The 18,748-nt window shown below is 44.4% G+C and overlaps 1 long non-coding RNA gene and 1 other non-coding gene across 2 annotated transcripts in view; one reads left to right on the top strand and one right to left on the bottom strand.

Moving 5' to 3' along the window:
* The window catches only part of LOC141420846 (uncharacterized), a 38,830-nt gene that overhangs the window by 12,603 nt on the left and 7,479 nt on the right, over nucleotides 1–18,748 (bottom strand). The window contains exons 2-3 of the long non-coding RNA XR_012445513.1: nucleotides 3,113–3,192; nucleotides 1,429–1,551 (exon numbers count right to left, since the gene is read on the bottom strand). This is a non-coding gene — a long non-coding RNA (uncharacterized lncRNA). The remainder of the gene's footprint in view (nucleotides 1–1,428; nucleotides 1,552–3,112; nucleotides 3,193–18,748) is intronic.
* LOC141421163 (small nucleolar RNA SNORA48) lies at nucleotides 17,618–17,756 on the top strand. Its single transcript, XR_012445831.1, has one exon. It is a non-coding gene; the product is annotated as a small nucleolar RNA SNORA48 (small nucleolar RNA).

Genomic DNA, 18,748 nt, shown 5'->3' with positions numbered 1-18,748 from the left:
GAAGTAACCAGAGACTTGGGTGACCAGAGAGTGTGAGGGGCAAGATGGCTGAGATGAGCAGATCAGACAGGGCCCTGGAAGCTGCTGTTGGACTTAGGTAGGTGTGAGGGGAAGACCCTGAGGCTCTAAACAAAAGTGGGACATGCATTTAAGAAGAAATAGATGATGGAATTTATACCAAACCTTTAAAGAAGAAATAATACTAATTTTATACAAAATATTCCAGAAAATTGAAAAGGAAGGACTACCTCCCTCCTGACTCATCCATGAGGTCGGCATTACCCAGACACAGAAGGCTATAGGTCAATTTCCTTCCATGCAAAAATCTTTTTTTTTTTTTTCTGATGAGAGAAAAGATTTTTTTTTCCTTTTTCTTTTATTATTCATATGTGCATACAAGGCTTGGTTCATTTCTCCCCCCTGCCCCCACCCCCTCCCTTACCACCCACACCGCCCCCTCCCTCTCCCCCCATGCAAAAATCTTGATCAAATTTCAACCAACATAAATCCAGCAATATATAAAAGGATAATTCTTCGTGACCAAGGAGGATTTACCCAGAAATGCCAGGTTGGAGAAATCTTTTTTTTTTTTTTTTTTGCCATACCAGGGCTTGAACTCAGGGCCTACACCTTGAGCCACTCCACTGGCCCTGTTTAGTGTTGAGTATTTTTGAGATAGGGTCACGAGAACTATTTGCCTAGGTTGGCTTCGAACTGTGATCCTCCTGATCGCTGCCTCCTGAGTAGCTAGGATTACAGGCATGAGTTATGTGGCTAAGTCCCTGAGTTCAATCTGTAGTACCCCCCAAAAAAGAAAATCGATTAGTGTAATTCACATATTAGCAAAGTAAAAAAAGGAAAACAAATATATGAGCACCTCAATGGATCAGGGCAAGCATTTGACAAAATCCAACATTCATTCCTATTATTTATCTATTTATTTTTGGTGGTACTGGGATTTGAACTCAGGGCCTCACACTTGCTAGGCAGGCACTCTACCACTTGAGTCACTCCAACAAATAACTAAACAAAAAGCAGCCTGAAGGGATTGATTTGATCAATTTACAATATATGCATTGTGAAACACCATGGTTTAACCCCTTTGTACAATAAATATACACTAATAGAAATGCATATTAAAAAACCTCAGCCTTCTTGGAAGTGAGGGGGTGAGGGGGAGGAAGGGAGTAGGGGGAAAGGGAGGGGGCGGGGGAGGGGGGGAATAATGATCCAATCATTGTATGCACATATGAATGAAGGAAATTAAAAAAAAAAAAAAAAACCTCAGCCTCAACAAAGTGAGAAAAGAAGGGAAGTGTCTGGACTGGATAAATGGCGTCTGTGCAAAACCTCCTCCATTACTATGTCTACTATGAGACATAATGGTTAAAGACGGAGTGTTTTTCCTCCAGAGGTGTCTGTTCTTACCAATTATGTTTAGGATTTAGTGATCCACTGGGTGTGGTGGTACATGTCTGTAATCCTGGCACTTGGGAGGCTGAGGCAGGAAAATTGAAAGTTCCAGGTTAGTCTGGGTTACATAGCGAGTACCTATGTCACAAAACAAAACAAAAACTAATTAAAATGGATCACAAACTTAAATGTGAGGATAAAACTTCTAAATGAAAGCATAGAATCTTTATAACCTTGGGTTGGGCAAAGAGTTCTTACATATGTTAAAAAACCCCTAATAATAGTGAGCAAGGAGCTTACACTTGTAATTCCAGTTATTCAGGAGGCAAAGATCAGGAGGAATTGCAGTTTGAGGCCAACCTAGGTAAAAAGTTAGCAAGACTCAATCTTAATTAATAAGCTGGGCATGGTGGTGAGCACTTATAGCCCCAGCTGCACAGAAGGCGTAGGTAGGAGGATCATGGTCCAGGTCAGCTGGGGCAAAAACACAAGATCTTATCTCAAAAATAACCAATGCAAAAAACAGCGGTGGCATGGCTCAAGTGGTAGAGTGCCCAACAAGTTCAAGGCCCTAAGTTCAAACCCCACGCTGTTCAAAAAATTAAAAATACAATAAATGAAAAAGTCAGTAAACTGGATTTCATTAAAATTTAAAACTTTTTTTCTCTACAAGATAGAAGAAAATATTTGGAAAACACATGTCCAACAAAGGACTTATATCTGCATACAGTTTTTAAAAAACCTTTTTATGTATGTATTTAGTATTATTATTATTTTTTCGTGGTATTGAGTTTGAACTCAGGGCCTCCACCTGATCCACTCTACCAGCCCTTTTTCGTGAAGGGTGTTTTTGAGATAGGATCTCAAGATCTCTTAGCCCAGGCTGGCTTTGAACTGCCATCCATCTAATCTCTGCCTCCTGAGTGGCTAGGATTACAGGTGTGAGCCACTGGCACCTGGCCAAAATCCAAACTTTTAAAAAAGAGCAAAAATTTCAAACAGACACTTTGCCAAAGAAGACACCCAAACAGTAGATAAGCACAGAAGAAGATACTCATTGCTCACCAGGGAAGTGTAAATTAAAACGCCTACTAAGAAAGTTTAAAATGAAAGACTGGCCACACCAGATACTGCAAGCCCATGAGCAACAGCTCTGACTTACACATTGGTGTGGGAGTGTAAGTAGTAAAAAACTTTCGGAAAACAGCTTGGCAGTTTTTTAAAAGTTAAACCTATACCACTATAGGCCCCAGTCATTCCTCTCAAGGTAAATGTGTAGAAATCCACAGAGACTCACAAATACATGAATGTTTGTAGCTGCCCTATATATAAACTGGAAAACCCAAAAGTCTGTTATCAGAATTGGTAAATAAATCAAAGTGCAATTAGTTGTATGTCAACTATACCTCAAAAAAGATGGTCAAAAAAATAGCAACCCAACTCGGGGCTGATGGCTCACACCTATAATCCTAGCTGCTTGGGAGGCTGAGATGGGGAGGATAGCAGTTCGAGGCCAGACTGGGTAAAAACTTCATGTAACCCCCATCTCAATCAATAGCTGGATGCAGCGGTGCACACCTGTCATTCTAAGCTATGCAGGTGGCTGAGATTGGGAGGATTGTGGTTCCAGGCCAGGCTGGACAAAACAGTTTGCAAGACCCCATTTCAACAGAAAAAAACTGAGTGTGATGATACATACCTGTCATCCTAAGAACTACCAGAATCTTAAAATAGGAACATCATGGTCCAGGCCGGCCTGGGCAAAAAGCGAGACCCTATCTGCAAAATAACCAGAGCAAAAAGAGTTTAGGATTGTGACTCAAGTGGTAGAGCAGCTGCCTAGCAAGCAAAAAGCCCTGAGTTCAAACCACAGTACTGCCCCAAAAAAAACCCAAATGGCAGTCCAATCTAATTGTTTTTTTTCAACTTACTGGTTCCTGTGAGAAGGGACTGAGGTAGCCAGGAGTGCTTAGGAAGCTAGCACACACATCTGAGTGGCTGTGGTGACAGTGGGAATGGAGGGAGTGGACAGATTTCGGACATATTTGGAGGCCTAAATCAGAAGGCTTGTTAGTAGTTTGGATGTAAGACAAGAGGGACATCAAGGATGGCTACCACTCTTCCCACGGCAGTGCTGAGAAGCTAGGGTAGCCTAGGCTGGGGACAGACTTGTGGGTGGGAGTGTGTATAGAACAAGAGTTTCTTTTCTCATCCACCCCTGGAGAAGCCTGGGCTCCATGAGAAGGGTGGGGTTACAATTTGGAGGATGTTAACAAGTCGTAATTTAAAGCCAACTGACTGGATGAGATCATGTAGAGAGAGCAAAGAGAAGAAGGGAAGTCTGAGAACCGAGCCCAGGGTTCCCCAACATTTAGAGGTCTGAAGGAGGGGGGCTGTTTGGGAAGGAGCAACTAGACAGGTACCAAACTGAACTAATGTCTTATAGCTGAATGGGATTTTATAATCCCATAAACTGGATAGCTTCAAACAACCAGAAATTTATTCTTTCCCAATCTTGCAGGCCAGAAGTTCAAGTCAGATCACTGGGGCTGAAACCAAGGTGTGCCAGGGCTGCGGTCCCTCTGGAGGCTCAAGGGGAGATTCCGCTCCTTGACTTCCAGCTCTGGCAGGCGTTCAGGTTTCTTGACAAGTGGCCACATTACCCTAAACTCCCCTCGTGGTCACATTACTTCCTCCTCTGTTCAGGTCACATATCTCTCTGCCTCACTCATAGAATTTAGTTAAGCCAGAATGTTCTTCTCATCTTGCAATCCTTAACTTAATTACATCCACAAAGACCCTTTTCCAAAATAAGGCTACATTCATAGGTTCTGTGATTTAACATGTCTTTGGGGGTGGGGGTGCCACCTTTAAATCACTATGCCAACTGACCTATAAATTGAGGAATGCAAGATGGCAGGACTTCCTGTGTTTGGCAAGACGGCAAAGCATAGGGTACAAGAGCCCAGCCCTGGGGTATAGGACTGAGGCTGCAGCTGGTTTGAGTGTGTGTGGGAGAGCCTCAGTGGGAGGGAGGTACTGCAGACAGGAGTCTCCCAGTCCTCCCAGTCCTGACTCAATGTCTGGCGGGGACCATCTACATAACAGCCAACGTGATTTTTTTTTTTTTTTTTTGGCGGTACTGGGATTAAACTCAAGGCCTTGTGCTTGGTAAGCAAGTGTTCTACCATTTGAGGTATGTCCCCAGTCCTTTTTTGTTTTAGTTATTTTTCAGATAGGATCTTGTGCTTTTTGCTTGGGGCTGGCCTTCGATTGTGATCTTCCTATACCTATGCCTCCCAAGTAACTGGAATTACAGGTATGAATCACCAAGCCCAGCCAAAGCGATCTTGAAGTTGTAAATTTGTTGGTATTAGTCTTCAGAATGTGACCCTTCTATAGCTCTCACAGCTTTTAAAAGGTAGAAGACCCATGTGAAGCCAGGGTCCTGGCCCCAGTCTTGTCTCACACTTCCTGTCTCTGCTATCTACCTCCAGCTACATGGGCTGCCTTTCAGGCCACTGTCTCTCCTGCCTTGGGGTCTTGGCCTGGTGTCGCCTCTGCTGGAAGGCTCTTCAACCTACTTCACTGAGTTAGTGTCCACTGAGGCTTTGGCTCCCAATCAACCCAGATTTCTCTTCTGCAGGGAACTCTCCCTTGGTTCTCTATCTCGGATCACGTGATGTCAATTCTCATGGCTTCCTGGTTTCATCTTCCATAGCACTATCAAAGTTTATAATTGTGTATAAATGTATATGCATACACACACACACACATATATGCACAGAGCCACTAAGGTGAACAGAATGAGGGCAGCTGAAGTCCTAGAGAAAACCTGAATCCCAGGTGATACTTGGGTTAGGCCCCACCTCTTAAAGGTTCCATCACCTCTCAACATCACCACACTGGGACTAAGCTTCTAGCACATGGATATTCAGGGCCTCGTTCAAACCACACACAAGCCATAGCACCATCCGACTGAGACCATGTGACAGCCTGAGTGGGAGCTACCTAGCTGAGCCCAGGTATTCTCGGAGCCATGAAAGAGAAAATAAACGATCATTGTCATTATTGTATAAGTCAGGAAGTTTGGGGATGGTATGTCATGCGGCAGTAGAGAGAAGGAAGAGGGCCCAATAAATACTCTCTGATGGAAAGAATATAAGAATTCTGGTTGAAGGAACACTGGCTCTGTTTGAGCTCTGTACAAATAGCTGACAACTCTCAAAGAGTCCTGGAGATTCTGGAATCTCCAGTTCAGAAACTCAAAGGACTATATTCCTCATAACCACCCAAGGACAGAGTCCCAGAATCCCTACTTGGAGCAAGAAAGATGACAAGGGTGTCAAAAGTTAGCTGGGACAGGGAACTTAGAGGGCATTTGTTTCATTGTGGGGTTCTTAATCTTTGGCCCACAGAGAGTTTCAGGGCAACAAAAAATACAACATTTTTTCTATTTGTATGTTATTTTTCCTGGGAAGAACACTAGGCCCTAAATTTACTAGGTTCTCAAAAGAGTCGATATCCCGGAAGTGTTAAGAACTACTAATCTGCTGGGCACCAGTGTAATCCCAGTGACTCAAGAGGCAGAGATCGGGAGGATCAAAGTTTGAAGCCAGCCTAGGCAAATAGTTTGTGAGCCCTTATCTTGAAAATAACCAATATTAAAAAGGGCTGGCAAAGTGACTCAAGTAGTAGAGTGCCTGCCTAGCAAGTGTGAGGCCCTGAGTTCGAACCCCAGTACTGCCAAAAAGAAAAAGAAAAAAGATTACTAATTTACTCTTTCTCAATATCTAGGTTAAGAGATTGAGAACACTTCACTTTCTGGTGATAAGGTGGACTAGGTACACTAAACAAGTTTCTTTCAGGAAACAATTTAATAAAAGAAAAAAAACTGGTCTGGAAGTATGGCTCAAGCAGTACAGTACCTGGCTTGCAAGTATGAGACTCTGAGTTCAAACCCCAGTGCCACAAAAAAAAAAAAAAAAGCTTTAAAAATGCACTAGTGAGGGCTGGTGGAGTGGCTCAAGTGTGCCTGCCTAGCAAGCATGAGGCCCTGAGTTTAAACACCAGTGCTGCCAAGAAATAAATAAATTTTAAAATGTACTAGTGAGCGCCAAGAAAAAAAGGAATATTCAGCAAAAAAAAAAAAAAATCAATAATCCAGAAGCAAGCTGACAAATGAAATTGACTTTTGCTCTGAGGATATTTTTGCTTTACTTTTTATTTGTTAATTATGGTAAGAAATGAGATCTACCCTCATTGCACAGTGCAATGTTAACTAGAAGCATGGTGTCATACAGTACATCTCTAGAATTTTTCCCTTGTGTGATTGAAATGTTATCATTTTTATTTTATATCTCAGAAAACTTAGACTTGAATTTTCATGGTTTTATGGGGATGGAGTGATTACAGAACCAGTAGTTTTCCAACAAAACCAAGTACACTATGCTATAGTTTGAATGTGTCTGCCAAAAAAGCATGTGTTGGAAACTAGGCCCCCAGTGCAGTGGTGTTGGGAGGTGGGCCCTAGGGCTCCACCCTCAGGAATGAATTAGTGTTGATTATAAAAGGACTTGAGACTACAAGTGATCTTTTGCCCTCTCTGGCCCATGTGTGACACAGCAAGAAAGTTCTCACTGTTCCCTTGGTCCTGGATTTCCTAGCCTCCAGAACCATGAGCCAAATATACTTCCATTGTTTGTCAACTACCCAGCCTCTGGCATTCTAGTCTAGCAGCACAAAATGGATTAAGACACCCTGATTTTAGTGCTTGTTGATGTTTATGGTATAAATATTTCTACCATGGGTGATTTCAAGCTATCAATGGTACTAAAAACCTGCCACGCAAAATTTTTGGTTCAGAAGAGCTGATGGGTACAATCCAGCATACTACTGAGAGAAACTCAAGGCCCCCCTAAGATGGGAAGTCTAATAAAAACTACCCTAAGATCAGGACTTCAGGAAATGAATTCACTAGATATAAGCTCTGTCATTTTCCAAAAGACTAAAAACAAAAAAATAATGCCTAACAATTTCCTTGTTCTCAGGAGAAAATAATATACCTTAAGAATTCATAATGCTGGGTTTGGAGACCAAAAGGTCAGATGAGTGAGTATCCCATCCCCCATGGAGAGCACTGCATTCCTGCACCCTGAAACTCTTGACAAGGAGTTGTAAACCTGCATTCCTGCACCCTGAAAAGGAGATACAGGATCGCATAGATCTGCCACAGGGCTTACGAGCGAAATGCTGTCAAGATTGTTCCCCACCACCACCCCGAGTAAGGGGCAAACAGACCAGCTCAACTAAGAGAGCCTGCAAATCCACAGTCAATGAAAAGAGTCCACCTAACCCTTACCCAAACCCAGAGTTAGAACGTCCATAAAAATCCCAGCCTTCACCTGAGCATCGAGCTACTGGTTTTTGGGCTCCGCTGCACTGCTCCAGCTGTAGCCTTTCCTTTCTCTCCAATAAATCCTACTTCATGTACTGGCCTTGGCTCACAAGTCAATCAGCTGCCTCATGAGCCAGTTCTCTGGCCTGTGAAGGCAAGGACCCTCGAGACTGGCCAGCAACACTTCACACCGACTCATAACAATGACCATAAGCCATTCCCATGTGAATTCAAAGCCCAAATCTACATTGCTTGGATGCTTTAAAAAGTTTAAGGCAAACATTTAATTTAAAGATGTCCCAGCCTGATAATGTCCACAAACACGAAGTGTAAATCCTCCTGGAAAACCCACTTTCACCCCTGTGTCAAGGAATTTTGTTGTTGTTGAAACAGTCTCACTATTTAGTCTAAGCTGGCCTCTAACTCTCCATCCTCCTGCCTCAACCTCCTGAGTGCTGGGATAGCAGGCATGCCTCACCGTGCCTGGCTCTTCAAGGAACTGTTAAGATAAAGTTCCGAAGAAATAAGTGACTCCTAGTTGAAAATTACAAAAACACTCAGCAAAATGATAGGTAGGAGAAACAAATCTTCATGGATTCAGATATTGACATTTTCAGACAAATAACAAGATAATTATGTCTAAATGCTTATTGAGTCACAAAGAAGCTTGAAAATTTGAGCAGGAAACAAGAGACTCTGATGAAAGACCAAATATTTTAAAGAAGAACCAAATAGAATGTCTGTCTTGAAATTTAAACTATCATAGCATAATCTATGGTAATGTTTAATAGATTAGACACAGAAAAATTAGAACTGGAAGACAGACCTGAAGAAATTCCCTAAGATGCAGCACAAAATAAAATAGATGGGAAATATGAAAGAGTAGTTGGAAGACATGGAGGACAGAGTGAGAAGATCCAAGATAGGTTTAATTAGAGATGCTAGGAGAGGAGAGACAATGGGTCAGAGGCAGTATTGAAATAGTGGCTGAGCCTCATCCAGAAACTCATCAACCCACTAATTCAAGTAAGCCTAAAAATAATAAGTAAAAAGTGATCCACAATTAGCCACAAAATCTTGACAATGGAGCTAGGCACTGCTGGCTCTCACCTTAGCTACTTGACGGGCTGAAATCGGGAGGTCACAGTTCCCCACCAGCCAGGGTAAAACAGTTCGTGAGACCCCATTTCAAGGGACATGATGATGCATGTCTGTCATACCAGTGATGGCAGGAACCTTAAAACAGGAGAATCTCAGTCCTGGGCAGGAAGTGAGACTCTATCTTCAAAATAACCAGAGCAAAAAGAGCTGAAGATGTGGCTCAAGAAGTAGAGGGTCTGCCTAGCAAGCATGAAGCCCTGAGTTCAAATCCTGGTACCATACTCCCTCCTGCCAAAAAAAATCTTGAAAATGCAAAATACTAAAGACAGAGAAATTTTTAGGGACAGATTGTTTTCAAAGTGGTGACAAGACTGAAAGCTGATTTCTCAATAGCTAGAAAACAGTGAAATTGTGTCTTCAACATTCTGAGAGGAAATACCTGTCAAGCAAAAATTCTAAAACAAGTGAAAAGATTTTTTTTTTTTCCAGAACTGGTGTTTGAACTCAGGGCCTTCACCTTGAGTCACTTCACCAACACTTTCTTTATGAAGGGGTTTTTGGACATAGGGTCTCGTGGAACTGTTTTGCCAGGGCTGTCTTCTAATCTTGATCCTCCTGATCTCTGCCTCCTGAGTAGCTAGGATTACAGGTGTGAGCCACCTATACCCGGTATGAAAAGATATTTTAAGAAGAAGAAAAATAAATGACATGATGCAACAGAGAAAAACTATATTTGCCCTAGCAGGCAGAAAGAAGTTATCCCAGATGGAAGAAATTCAAGACAAGAAGGGATACAGAACATGGAAAGTGATGCATATGTGAGGAAAATCTAAACAAATACTGTAAAACAGTAATGACAATGTCATGTAGGGTTAAAAAATAGATAAAATTTAAATACGTGAAAACAATAGTAGGGCTGGAGGAGTGGTTCAAGTGGTACAGCACCTGCCTTGCAAATGCACACTCCTGATTTCAAACCCCAGTACCCCAGTAAATAAACTAGGATTGGAGAAATGAGAATTAGTTCTAAGGTTCGTGTAGAATTTGAGAACAAATCAAAGATACTGATCAGACTTAGACTTAAATATGCATGTTAAAATTTCTAGTGCAAGAACTAACAATAGCCAAAAAGGCATAATTTTCAAACTTGTAAAGGAGAGAAAAGGAATAAGAAAAAAGCAAGAAAGAATAGAAAAAGTAACCTCAAAAGGCGGGGAAAGAGCTGACAGAGTGGCTCAAGAGGTAGAGTGCCTGCCTAGCAAGCCTAGCAAGCATGAGGCCCTGAGTTCAAGCCCCAGTACCACTACCACCAAAAAATACAAATAAGAAAAGGTGGGGAAAATACAAAATAATAGGGCAGAAATTAATGAATAGATAATTGTAAATAAAAAATAAATGTGCACATGCAAGTATTAGCATCTTAATAAATGTAAGTGAACTAAATGTTTCAGTTATAAGAAAAATATTGCCAAACTACACAAAGCAAATGAATACAGTTATAAGCTGTTTTGTTGTATTATAAGGGACATATTTAAGACATAAGAATGCAGAAATATTGAAAGTAAAAGGATAGAAAACATCTGTCAAATACTAGCAAAAGGAGCCTACTGTAGCTGCATTAATTTTAGCCAAAATGGACTTTTAAGACAAAAAGCATTATGAGAGTCAAAAGAGTCACTTCAGCCAGTTCATTGCTGGTAAATCCTAGCTACTCAGGAGGCAGAGATCAGGATTGCGGTTCGAAGCCAGGCTGGGCAAATAGTTCGCAAGAGCCTGTCTCGAAACACCTTTCACAAAAAAGGACTGGTGGAGTGGCTCAAGGAGAAGGCCCTGAGTTCAAGCCCCAGTACCACAAAAAAAAAAGTGTCACTTTATATGATAAACTGTTCAATTCATCAGAAAGATAGAACAATAATAGATTTATATATACCCTATAACATAACTTCAAAATACAAAATAGCAAAAGGAAAAAGCAACAGAAACAAAATAAAAACAGATAAAGTCACAAACTGTCAGAAATTTTAACACACCTGGCAGTAACTGATAGGTCAATCAGTAAGGGTTAGGAGGCTGAGGTCCACAGAGGGGAAGTGACATACTGTCCTTTGTCCTCCCACAAATATCAAGTGCCTGTGAGGTCCCAGATTCCACACTTAAATTCTTGGTCATGCAATCTGTAGAGAAAAAACCACTTTTACTGGTATGGGCAGGAATTCATAGTCCCATTTTACAAATGAGGAGGCTAAGATTTGGAGAGGTTCGATCACGTGGATAAGGTGTTCTTCCTCAGAACTTTTAAATACCCAGTCTTCTCTAACACTTCCCTCCTACTCAGACAATCTTATCCCAACACACCTCCTCCTTGAGCTCTAACTTTCTGGAGACCTTTAGCCCCAGTCTTCCTTCTTCTCCAGTCTTGCCCCTGGAGGGTCACTTGAATTCTTCCCTTCTCTTTACCACTAATTCCCTTGCACCACCACCCTCCTGGGCTCAGCTCATGCCTGCATCACCCCTCCAGTCTGCCTTTCCCGATCCTCAGAGTGGCTGGCCTGCTGAGCCCTGATGGAGAAAGGTGCTCACCTTTACAACTTCTCCCAGGCTCTGAATCCTCTTCCCCAAGAATTTTGAGCCTTTGGTCCATTAGCTTCCTCTCAACCCCATGTCTAGAACTCTCCCTCCACTGGCTCTTTTTCCTCAGCACAAGCTGCTCAAGTCTTTTCCATTCTAAAAAAGAATCTTGTCCTCCCCTTCTGACTATCTCATGCCCCCTTTGCACCTCTCCCTTTCTAGAATTCTCAGTAGTGCTCAATGCTATTGACTTCCTCACCTCCTGTTCTTCCCTTCCTCATCCTTTGCAGGATGGCTTCGCCCATCATTCCCCTGAAACTTCTCTTTCTAAACCCTGGAGTCTCCCTGTGCCCACACTTGCCAATGTGCTCTCCTTCCAATGTGCCCTCGGTTGGCAAAATAAGCCTGGAGGAACCACAGATCCTGAGGAGGTATGGTGGTGGGTGGCCTTCTCTCTTCTGGACTGGCCCTCTGGAGGGGTCCAGGATGGGAGTTTGCTATCCCCTCCTCTTTCCTTGCATTCCATGCTCTTCCCTGAATCTTGTTCCTTGGAGCTCCCTCCCTCTCTTTCCTACCTCTGGCAAGGAGCCTGAGACACACTGCTGTGAGAAAACCTCAGAGCATTGTCTCCAGTGGCCCATTTTTCAATCATAGCTTCCCTGCAGAAAACAGCCACTTCTGCCTGTGGCTGAAATAGGGGTCTCTAGCTCCAGGTTTTTTAACTGTCCACAAAGAACCTTGGGCCCAGGAGACAGAAGGTTCTGTCCTCTGCTGGGGCCAGGCATGCCCTGTTCCTGCTTTGGAGAGAAGCTGTCCTGGCTTCCTTGGTCCAGGAGACCAAGCTGTGAGACAGCTCACTGGGGCAGAGGGAAGCCTTGGTCAGTATAAGGCTGAGCACCTCCAGTGGGCAGTGGTGATGCTGTCTGCTTTTTCCACAGGGCACCTCAGCGTTCCTTTCTCTGGGCTGTGAAATGGTCTGCAGATCCTCTCTCCCACGAGAAGGAAAGCAGATGCCAGCTCTTGCCATCAGGCCCCCAAAAGTCCTCTCCTGCTCAGCACGAGCAACAGCCCTTCACCACGTTTCATTCTGTGGTGACTGCTGCTCATTACTTCCAAATTCAGCGAGGAAGGTGAAAGGATCAGGCTGGCCTTGACCCCACATCTTACTATCCAGGGTCAAGCCTATGCCTGGGGTGGAGGGCAGTGGTCAGCCACAAGGTCAGGAGCCCTCTGGGGGAAGATCTGGTCTCCCCAGGCAGAAAGGGTCCCCAGGTGGGTTTGTCAGTTCCTGGCCTGGGTCAGGGCTGGTGGCTTTGAGACATCTGCTTCTGCATAGGGCTAGGTTCCTCCCCTTCCCCCATTTCAGTGGCATCTCAAGATTCCCCGGGGTAGGTGTTTTTTTTGTTTTGTTTTTGTTTTGTAGTCCTGGGGATTGAACCCAGGGCCTCAAGCATGCTAGGCAAGTGTTCTATCACTGAGCTATAGCCCAGCCACCTCCCCCCACCCCCCCCCGACCCCCTGGGTAGTATGTTTTGGGGAAATGGGTGGTATGCCCGCAATCATCAAAGCAGCGTCCAGTGCCCGTAGAGAGTCACCTGCTTGAACGGGGCTTTGATGGACTAGGGGTGCAGATCAGTGGTAGAGGGCTTGCCTATCATGTGTGAGGCACTGGGTTCAACCCTCAGCACCACACCATAAAGAAGTGCTGTGCTTTTCCATCAGAGCAGCTGTTGTTAGTTACAGCTGTGAGATGCTTTTAAAAATACCACTGTCTCAGCCCCATCCTACATCAGTTAAATCAGAATCTTGGAGATAGACCTGGCCCACAAGGACCTGGAAAGATAAGATGCGACACAGAAAGGCAAAGCCACTTGGCCAAGTTCAGAGGGCAAGTGGATGGGGTCTCAGAATAGAACCAACAGGTGGCCCCGACTTTGACACAGTGGATCTAGGCTTTCTGTGGGATTATGAAACCTCAGGCGACCTGGGAGCTCACTTCATTGGCTGGGAAGATATTTCTGCCATCTCTTTCTCCACAGCCGGGTTGTGGTTACTTCAAGCCCAAGATCATGGTTGGATCACCTCCACTGGTCCAGCCCCAGGTTCCTTTCACTGGAAAGACGTGCTCTTTGGTGAGGGGGCGGAAGTATTTTTGAGGTGAAATATTGTATAACAGCCAGGAATGGAAACTATTAAAAGCCCAATGGCGCCAACAAAGTTCACCTCAGGGCCAGAAAGTACAGAGAAGAGGAGGGACATCCCTGTGGTAGAGGACCCAGGGACAGGAGGAGGTCAGCCAGGGGCTACCCCCGCCCCATCTCCCGGGTTTCCTCTATCTTCAGAGCTAGGAAGGTCTGAAGGGCTGCAGACCCCAAGGGCAGCCACTGGTGAATTGGGTTTGGCTTATCCTGTTCTCCAGGAGGGCAGTGAGCATAGGAATGAAGGCCATTGAACGTGAGTTGTCTTACTGGGAGTGCGGGAGGCCAGGCCAGCCCTGTCTACACACAGCTTCTGGGTGCTGGGATGTCAAGACGGGTAAAACATGGCAAGCCCTTCTGTCCTCCAGGGCCTTGCCATAGAGAGGGGCCAGGTAAGCAAACAATGTCAGTAGACTATGAGTATCATTGTGCTGACACAGGAATCATGAGGCAGAAGAGGGATAGTGAGCTCAGCCTAGGGCTGAGGTTCCAAGAAGTGATTGGTTCCTTGGCTGACTTTTTGTGAGAAGTTGCAGAAATCTGGAGTCTGGGTGTGTGCTCATGAGAACACTCTGTGTGTGTTTGGAAAGAAATTCAATTACAGAGATACAAGCAAATGGGCTCATTTTCACCATGGGCACCCCATTTCTTTCTTCCCCATCACATACACACTGAACGCACAATGGAGAATGTGCCAGAATTCTCTGTGAGAGAGCTGTAAGGACAGGAAAAAAAGTTTTTGGGGTAGTACTGAAGTTTGAACTCAGGGCTTCATGCTTGCTAGTTGGGTGCTCTACAACTTGAGCCATTTCCCCAGCCTTTTCTTGCTTTCGTTATGTTTTGGATAGGGTCTCTTTTTTGGCTCAGGCCAGCTTTGGACCACAATTCTCCTATATGTACAGCTTCCCACAAAGCTGGGATCATGGGTCTGTGTCACCACAAGGTTGAGGTAGGGTATAGACAACTTTTTGCCCAGATTGGTCTTAAACCACAATCCCCCTGAGTAGATGTGATTATAGGTGTGACCCACTGTAATCATTTAATAAAAACAGAGATAAGGCCCCTGATGGCTGGAAAGCTGCAAGGACAGGGCTTCAGAGCCTGAGATAGCTGCTCTGCTGAAAAGAGGGAGAAGGGACTGGAAGATGACCTAAGGAGAAGCAATGCAAGAGAAAAGAGGAGGGAGGCAGCCATGCTGAGGGCTCCTGGTCAAGTCTGCTAACTCTACAGTGTGTGATTGCCCATCACGAGTATGAAAGGGGGCAAGCTGAAGTTCTGGAATGGAGAGAAAACCAGAGTTCAAGCCACAGAAGGTCTGGAAATAGAGGATGCTTCCTTTGGTGTTCACTGGATTTCAAGGTTCCCAGTAGACAACATTCAGACTCTGCCACAGCCTTAGGGCCCATCCAATCCCCTCATTTACTATGAAGGACACTGGAGTCCAGAGAGGGAAAGGGGAATGCCTAAGGTCATGCTTCACTGTAGGATCAGAGCTGAGCATGGACATCAGCATAGACACATTGTGACATACCCAGCTAGGCCTGCACACTGCCCCTCAGCCACAGACACACACAACCACTTCATAGACACAGATCTGCTCCCCTGGGTTTCTGTGCTCTGAGGCTGCTCAGATTCCCTATTAAACTGGAGCAGCTGGTCTGGCCTGCCTGCCCTCTCCCCTCTCCAACCCCAATCTACATGGGTCAGGGCGAGATACTCACCCCAGAATTGACTCAGAACTGCCTAGGCACTGTGGGTCAGGGATGGGCCTGGATCCTCAAGGGAGGATGTCTCTATATCAATGGGCAGAGCCAGAGGTTTCATCAGACACAGACGTGGGAAGCTAGGCTCTTATAGCTTCACACATAAATGAAATGACACAGAAGTCACTGGAGTGGAGGGAGAAGCCTAGATGCAGGAATCTGGCTCTAGCCCTAGCTCTTCCCCAGTCTCTCTATGAATGACCTTGGGCAAGCCCCTTTTCCTAGGGGAATCTCTGAATTCATGATGGCAAGCCATGTACCAAGTTCATGGAGATAAGTAAGATCCAGTCCTCAATCTTCAGAAGCTCTTAGCCAAGTGAGGAAGACAGGACATTCCCAGGTGGCACAAAGAGCTGTCCCACCTAGGAGGGAGCAAGTGGAAAGCCTGGGCTGGGAGCTCAAGGTATGGAGAGAGGAGTAGGTTGAAGGGTTTAGGGCATGCGTGAATGATTCAGATGGGAGGCTAAGCCCTCAAATCGTGCTGGTACCCCTCATGATACCTCCACTCCTCAGGTCCCCTCTACCTATACCCACTGCACTCCCTGCCTCCTCCTAGAAGAAGCAGCATCCTGTGGTGCTTGGCCAGGAATGACCACTGATTGGCTCAGGCTGAGCCTCTGACCCAGGCTGAGATGGACCTGTCATCAGCAAGATAGTAGTAGATCTGCCATTTAGGGAGAAGCAAACCCACTGCAGAAGAAATGCCAGGAGCAGAGACAAGAGCCTGCCCCATCCCCCAGCCCAGCTCCTTGTATGTTATATCTTTACAATAAGCCTCTTTTTTCTCAGGATGGCCCGAGTGAGTCATCATTCTTGTTCCCAAAAGTGCATGAGGAGCCCCTCCTCTCTCTGGCATCCTGGAGGGAAGATCTAGGTACACCAAGAAAAGAGAGCCACCAGCTCTCTTCACCATCCTTCACACAGATGGTGATACAGTGAAGAGAGCAGAGGTCTGGAGATTAGGAGACCTGGCCTGGGTTCAGGCCACTGTTGAGTTTCTGTCTCCAGGGCCCAGGTCTTGGCGAAGTCTGGTAACCTTGCATGGTTATGGTCGGGCTTGGGCTGAAATGAAAACTAGCAGTATATTTGGCAGGTGAAGCAGCAGAAAGGGAAAGACAGTAACCACTCCCTCCGGGCATCCTCCCTCTCTTTGATGTGTTAGTCAGCATAGAGGATTCAAAACCTGTCTAGCCTGTAATCCCAGCACTTGGGAGGCTGAGGTAGGAGAATTCAGAGTTTGAGGCTAGCCCAGGCTACACAGCAAGACCTTGTCTCAAAAATCCAACCAATTGCGTTGGGGGTGGGGGTGTGGCTCGAGTGGTAGAGCACTTGCCTAGCATGTATGAAGTTCAAATCCTTACTACTGGGATTTTTTTTCCCACCAGAAAAAAAAAATACTCCAAAAACCAGAGAAATAAAGCCAAACAAACAAAAAATCCCCAAAGAAACAAACAAAAAAACCCAACACCTGTCTGGCACAGGAGTCTCCTGGGAGATATGGGGATCCTTGGAGGGAAGGGGCAGGTCTGGACCCAGCAATGTACTGGACATTCAGAGTAGTCTCATGGTGCATTTCCAAGAAATTTGTGTCTGAGTCTTGGGAACACAACAGGGACTGTAAGTAAAAGCCCAAAGGGTTATTCCACTAAATGGTCGGTGTCTTATTTGGGTTAAGCAGTCCTGTTTGGGATCAGGTGAAAGAGACATTTGTTCTACTGCTGACCTTTGTATATTGAGAAAGCGCTATCTAGGGTGCTGAGGTCAATGCCACAAAGAGCCATAGCGTTAAAAAAAAAAAAACAAGATTTGGTCAATAGAACAAAATAGGACAGACAGCCTTTTTAACAAACAGAACTGGAACAATTGGGCATCCCCGTACAAAAAAGTGAACTTTTACCCATACTTCACACCATGTTCAAAAGCCAGTTCAAAATGAATTACAGACCTAAAGGCAAAACCTAAAACTAAACAACTCCTACAGAAAACAGGAGAAAACCTTTGCAACTCCGGTTCAGCAAAGATATCTTAGATCCAACACCAAAAATATAGTTCACAAAATAAAAACTTTGGTAGATTGGAAAAGATAAGTCACAGTCCGAGAAAAATATTTTCAAAACACATACCTCAGAAAGGATGTGCATCTAGAATATATACGTGTAAAACTCAGTAATAATAAGTCTCCCTGGCAATGGGCAGAGACTCCTCATAGGTGGTGCTCATATATCAATTGGGGGCAGAGCAGATGGCAGTTCTTTGTTCATCCTAGCTTGATGCCTGGCTCAGTCGCCAAAGCTGCTTCATGCCCAGGGCAGAGAGAGAGAGAGAGAGAGAGAGAGAGAGAGAGAGAGAGAGGAGAGAGAGAAAGTAACCCAATTACAAAATGCGTTTGCACAGATAATTTATCGAGGAAGATATATGGATGGCAAATAAGATGCACATCATTGTTCACTAGGGAAATGTGAATTAAAACCACAGAAGGACTGGAACGTATGCTCAAGCATGAAGTTTTGACGGTATCACGTGCCAATGGAATACCGAGCAGAGACTCCCACACATTGCAGGTGGGAGTGCAAATGGTCCAGTCACTCTAGAAACCAGTGTAGCAGTTTCTTACAAAGTTAAATAAACACTTACCATACAACCCCACTCCGAAGTATTAACTCTTTAAAAGAAACAAAAGACATGTCTAAACGCCCATAATTAGAATATTTACAGCTAAAATGTTAGAATATTTACAGCTAAAATGTAATTGCTAAAAACAGGAAAATACAGACAACCTACATGTCCTTCAAGCTGAACATACAAAAACTGTGGTATATCCATACAATGGAATACTACCCAGCAGTAATAAGAAATAAATGACAGATACACACAGAACACAGATGCTTATTTTAAGTAAGAGAAAGCAGACTCAAAAGACTCATGCCATATGATTACGTTTATGTGACAGTTTTGAAAAGGTAAAAGTACAAGGAAAGGTCAGTGGTTGCCTGCTGCTGGGGACAGGGAGGGGCTGAATAAGAGGGAATTCTGAGAGGATGGAAGAGCTTTATGTTTCGATTATGCTAGTGGTTACATGATTGCTTGTACTTGTCAAAATCATGTAACTGTACCATCAAAAGGGCAAATATTACAGTATGAAAATTAGAGTTTGCTGGGCACTGGTGGCTCATGCCTGTAAGCCTCCTTACTCAGGAGGCAGAGGTTAGGAGGATAGTAGTTTGAAGCCAGCTTGGGCAATAGTTTGTGACGCCTTATCTCGAAAAAAAAAAAAATCACAGAAAAAGGGTTGTGGAGTAGCTCGAGGT

The sequence above is a fragment of the Castor canadensis genome, chromosome 2 (genome assembly GCF_047511655.1).
Source record: "Castor canadensis chromosome 2, mCasCan1.hap1v2, whole genome shotgun sequence".
In the NCBI taxonomy this organism is placed as follows: domain Eukaryota; kingdom Metazoa; phylum Chordata; class Mammalia; order Rodentia; family Castoridae; genus Castor; species Castor canadensis.
Note: the sequence above shows the minus strand (reverse complement) of the source record. Positions and strands in the feature narration are given on the sequence as shown.